General features: G+C 36.1%; 1 non-coding gene across 1 annotated transcript; it reads right to left on the bottom strand.

Annotated features, from left to right (window-relative positions):
• Positions 1–1,639: 1,639 nt before the first annotated feature.
• Positions 1,640–1,746, bottom strand: LOC111767105 (U6 spliceosomal RNA). Its single transcript, XR_002798998.1, has one exon. It is a non-coding gene; the product is annotated as a U6 spliceosomal RNA (small nuclear RNA).
• Between the last annotated feature and the right edge of the window lie 4,291 nt (positions 1,747–6,037).

Here is a 6,037-nt window from a genome sequence, read left to right as displayed (position 1 = left end):
AACCCTCCCACCAGTTCCATGGATAGTCCAACCCATCCCCTGCCACCCTGCTCCTGCTCACAGACCAGCCCTGCTGAACCCAATCACAACATCACTAGCACTGTCACTCCCATCCACTGCCCAACCACGCCCTATACCTTATCACAGATTTTGCATCAGGTCATTTCCCTCTACTCCTTTTCTTTCTCCTGTAAATTTATCTTCCAGACTCTAGCTCTGTGAGTCTGCTCAATATGCTTAATTCATATCAGTGACATTGATGTCATGTAATATTTGTCCTTCAGTGACTGGCTTACTTCACTCAGCATAAGGTCTTCAAGATTCATCCATGTTACCCTGTGTGTTAACATTGCATTACAATATTACAGCTGAGTGATATTCCATTGTATGTATATACCACCATTTGCTTACCCATTTGTAAGTTTATGGGCATTTGGTTTGCTTCCAACTTTTAGCAATAATAGTGAGTAATGCCGCTATGAACGTTGGTGTGTATACATCTGTTCGTGTCCCTACTTTCAATTCTTCTGGGTGTATACCCAAAAGTGGGATTGCTGGATCAAATGGCAGTTCTATAGTTAGCTTCCTGAGGAACTGCCAAATGGTCCTCCACAATGGATGCACCATTCTGCATTTCCACCAGCAGTGGATAAGTGTTCCCTTTCCTCCACATCCTCTCCAACAATTGTAGTCCTGTTTTTTTAATAGCCACCAGTCTAACGGGTGTAAAGTGATATCTAACTGTAATTTTGATTTGCATTTCCCTAATAGCTAGTGATGTTGAGCATCTTTTCATGAGCTTTTTAGCTATTGTATTTCTTCTTTGAAGAAGTGTCTATTCAGATCTCTTGCCCATTTTTAAAATGGGTTGTTTGTCTTTTTATTTTCAAGATGTAAGATTTCTTTATATATGCTGGATATTAGGCCCCTGTCAGATAAATGGTTACCAAACATTTTCTCCCATTGAGTAGGCTGACTTTTCACTTTCTTGACAAACTCCTTTGAGGTGCAAAAGTTTTTAATTTTGAGGAGGTCCCATTTTTTTCTTTCATTGCTCATGCTTTGGATATAAAGTTTATGAAACCATTTCCTACTACAAGATCTTGTAAATGCTTCCCTACATTATCTTCTAGGAACTTTATGGTCTTGTCTCTTATATTTACATCTTTGATCCTTCTTGAGTTAATTTTTGTATAGGACATGAGATGGTGTTCCTCTCTTATTCCTTTAGATAATGATATCCAAGCACCATTTATTGAAGAGGCCATTCTGTCCCAGTTGAGTGGGCTTGGTGGCCTTGTCAAATATCAGTTTACTATATATGTGAAGATCTATATCAGAACTCTCAATTCAGTTCCATTGATCAGTATGTCTATCCTTGTGCCAATACCATGCAGTTTTGACTTCTGTTGCTTTACAGTATGTCCTAAAGTCAGGTAGTGTGATTCCTCCAACTTCATTTTTCTTTTTCAATATGCCTTTGGCTATTCAGAGCCTGTTGTTCTTCCAAATAAATTTCAGTTAGCTTTTCCAATTCTGTAAAAAAATGCTGTAGTAATTTTTATTGGAATTCCATTAAATCTGTAAATCAATTTGAGTAGTACAGACATCTTTTTTTTTTTTTTTTCCATAATTGAGAAAAAATATGGAACGCTTCACGAATTTGCGTGTCATCCTTGCGCAGGGGCCATGCTAATCTTCTCTGTATCGTTCCAATTTTAGTATATGTGCTGCCGAAGCGAGCACAGTAGTACAGACATCTTAATGATGTTTAGTCTTCTTGATACATTAACAGGGAATATCCTTCCACTTATTTAGATTTTGATTTCCTTTAACAATGTGCAGTCTTCTGCATACAAGTCCTTTACATCTTTAGTTAAGTTTACTCCTAGGTGTTTGATTCTTTTAGTTGCTACTGCAAATGGAATTTTTTTCTTGATTATCTCCTCAGGTTGCTCATTATTTATGTACAGACATGCTACTGATTTTTGCATGTTGATCTTATATCCTGCCACTTTACTGAACTTATTTATCAGCTCTAGAAGCTTTGTTGTAGATTTCTCGGGGCTTTCTATTCAGGTGGTGCAAATAGCAAAATTTTTACTTTTTCCTTTCCAATTTGGACACATTTTATATCTTTTTGATGCCTAAGTACTCATGCAAATACTTCTAACACAATGTTAAATAAAACAGTGACAGTGGGCATCCTTGACTTGTTCCAGATATTAGAGGGAAAGCTTTTAGAATTTCACCATTGAAAATGATGTTAGCTGTGGGTTTTCTATATATACCCTCTATGATGTTGAGGAAGTTTCCTCCTCTCCCTATCTTTTGAAGAGTTTTTATCAGGACAGGGTGCTGTATTTTGTTGAATGTTTTTCTGCATCAGTAGAGATAATCATGTGATTTTTTTTCTTTTGATCTGTTTATATGATGTATTACATTGATTGATTTTCTTATGTTGAACCCTCCTTGCAAACAAGGGATATAACTCATTTGATATGTTGTTGAAAATGATTAGCAAGTAATTTGTTGAGGATTTTAGCATCCAGGTTCATTAGAGAGATTGGTCTGTAGTTTTCTTTCTCTTATGACATCATTAGGTGACTTTGATATTAGATGATGTTGGTGTCATTGAATGAGTTAGGCAATGTTCCCTCCACTTCTGTTTTTTGGAAGAATTTAAGCAGGATTGGTGTTCCCTCCACTTCTGTTTTTTGGAAGAATTTAAGCAGGATTGGTGTTAGTTCTTTCCAGAATGATTGGTAAAATTCACCTGTGAAGCCATCTTGTCCTGGGCTTTTCTAATTGTGAGGTTTTTAATAACTAATTCAGCCTTGTTACTTATGATTGGTCTGTTGAGTTTATCAATTTCTTCTTTTGTCAATGTAGGCTGCTTGTGTATTTCTGGAAATTTGTCCATTTCATCTAAGTTGTCCATCTTGTGGCATACTGTTTTTCAAAGTATCCACTCTTGATATTTTTTATTTCTGTTGGGTCACTGGTGATAATCCTTTCTCATTTCTTATTTTATGTATTTGCATCTTCTCTCTTTTTTTTCTTTGTTAGTCTAGCTAAGGGTTTGTCAATTTTATTAATCTTCTCAAAGAAACAGCTTTTGTGTTTTTTTAAATTTTTTTTCTAGTGTATGCCTATTTTTAATTTCAGTTAGCTCTACTCTAATCTTTGTTATTTACTTCTTTTCACTTGCTTTGGGATTAGATTATTCTTCTTTTTCTAATTCCTCCAAGTGTGTAGTTAGGTCTTTGATTTTAGCTCTTTCTTCCTTTTTAATATAAGCATTTATGGCTATAAATTTCCCTCTCAGCACTGTTTTTGCTGCATCCCAGAGATTTTGATACATTGTGTTGTCTTTTTTTTTCTCGTAGCTACTGATTTCTTTTGTAATTTCCTCCTTGACCCACTGATTGTTGAAGAGTGTGTTGTTTTACTTCCATATCTCGGTGTCTAATCTGGCTCCCTGTGACTTATTAATTTCTAGCTTCATTCCATTGTGGTCAGAGAAATTGCTTTGTATAATTTCAATCTTTCTGAATGAATTGCAAGTTGTTCTGTGGCCTGCCATCTGGTCTATGCTGAAAAATGATCCATGTGGGCTTGAGAAGAACATATATCCTGTGTATTTGGGTGTAATGTTCTGTATATATCTACTAGGGCTTGATCCTCTAAAGCATTATTCTAGTTCTTTCTTTCTTATTGAACCTCTGTTGAGATATTCTGTTTAATGGCAACATGGAGTATTAAAGTCCCCTACTATAATTGTAGAGGCATCTATTTCTCCACTTAGTTTTTCCAATGTTTGCCTTATGTATTTTGAGGTGCCCTGGTTAGGTGCATAAATGTTTATAATTGTTCTTTTGTCCTGATAGATTACCCTTTTTATTAATATATGGGTCTTTTATCTCTTAAAATAGTTTTGCATTTAAAATCTATTTTGTCTGATATTAGTGTAGCTACTCCTGCCTTTTTTTGGTTATTGTTTGCATGTAAAATTGTTTTCCAACCTTTCACTTTCAACCTCCTTGCATGCCTGGGTCTAAAGTAAGTTTCTGGTAGACAGCATACACATGGGTCATATTTCCTTATCCATTCTGCGAATCTATGTCTCTTGTTTGGAAAGTTTAACCCATTAATATTCAGTGTTATTACTGTCAAGGTATTAATTACATTACCCATATTTTCTTTAGGTTTATATATGTCATATGTTGTTTTTATTTCTCTTTTTATCTTTTTAGTTATTCTTATCAATAATCTTACTTCTACACTTTCCTCCAACTTTCTCTCTCCTGTTTTTTCCTTTCAACCTGCAGAACTTTCTTTAGTATTTTTTGAAAGGCAGGTTTCTTGTTGACAACCTCTCTTGATTTCTGTTTATTTGTTAATATTTTGAGCTCTCACTCATTTTTGAATGCCAGCTTTGCTGGGCACAGAATTCTTAGGTGACTTTTCTTTTTCTTCTTTTAGGACCTTAACTATGGCATATCACTGCCTTCTTGCCTTCATGGTTTCAGAGGTGAAATCAGGACTTAATCTTATCACGCTAACCTTGTATGTGATGGATCTCTTTTCTCTTGCTGCTTTCAGTGTTTTCTCTTTGTCTTGCACATTGAACAATTTGATAAGTATTTGGCTTGGGATAGGCCTGTTAGGATTTATACCGTTTGGGGTATGCTGTGCTTCTTGGACATGTACATTCATGTCCCTCAAAAAAGTTGGGAAATTTTCAGCAATTATTTCCTCCACCATTCCTTCTGCCCCCTTTCCCTTCTCTTCTCCCTTGGGATGCCTATATGTGTATGTTTATGTGTTTCATGTTCTCATTCAAATCCCTAAGTCCCTGATGTATTTTCCCTAGGTCTCTCCTGGATTTTTTCTATCTTTTTATCTATCTGCTCTACTATCTGTCTGATTTCAGTGTACTGTCTTCAACACCAATGATTCTTTCCTCTGCCTGTTCAAATCTGCTGTTATGTACTTCCAGCGTATTTTTTTATTTCTTATATTGTGCCATTCATCACTATTAAATCTGTTATCTTTTTATGTATGTTTACGATTTCTTCAGTGTGATCCCCCAGTACCTTCTTAATATCCTCTATCTCTTTTTTCACTTCATTAAGTTGATTCATAATATTTATTTGGACATTATATTAGTCAGCCAAAGAGGTGCTGATGCAAAATACCAGAAATCTATTGGCTTTATTTGGGATAGGAGCTTATAGTTACCAGGCCATAAAACATGAGTTACTTCCCTCATCAAAGTCTATTTTCACATGTTAGAGAAAGACAGCTGCCAAGATTTCCAGCATCTGGGGTTCCACTCTTCCCTGGGCACCATTTCTCTCCACAAGACCAGCTGTAGACTATCAAGCAACTGACTCTGTCTCTCTCTGGGGCTTGATTCTCTCCAGGTTCAGCTGTTCTGCTCCTCTGTATGCTTACTTCCCAGGGCTCAAGCTCAAAATTCCAATCTCCTTTCTCTGTGGTGTGGTTTCTCTCTGAGTCCCTGTCCACCAATGGGGTGGGGATGCAATGTACTACTGAAGTGGCCCAATTAAAACCTTAATCATTATTTAATCAAGTAAAAGTAAAACCTCTGAATCCAATACACTCTAATATGCCCAGAGGAAAAGACCAGTTTACAAACATAATCCAATATTTCTCTTTGGAATTCATCAATAATATCAAAGTGCTCCAGACATCCTTGATTAGTTGTTTCACATTCTACATCTCCTCCTGTTTTTCACTTTGCTTGTTAGACTGGGCCATGTCTTCCCGTTTCTCAGTATGGCTTGTAATTTTTTGTTGGTGTCTAGACATCTGCTTATCTTGATAGGCTTATTTGGTTGGTAAGCTTCTCTTTCTACTCTAGGGATTTTATTTTGTTATTTTGTGTGTGTGTGTGGTAACTTTCCTCTTTGACACTTGGTTCCTCTTGTTCTATATCCTTGTACTTATCTATGTTCCCTTGGAAAAAAAATTAGGACCAGAGTAAAGGAAAGAGATAAGAAGAGAAAAA

The sequence above is a fragment of the Dasypus novemcinctus genome, chromosome 2 (genome assembly GCF_030445035.2).
Source record: "Dasypus novemcinctus isolate mDasNov1 chromosome 2, mDasNov1.1.hap2, whole genome shotgun sequence".
NCBI classification, from domain to species: Eukaryota; Metazoa; Chordata; class Mammalia; order Cingulata; family Dasypodidae; genus Dasypus; species Dasypus novemcinctus.
This window is presented reverse-complemented; position numbering and strand designations above follow the sequence as displayed.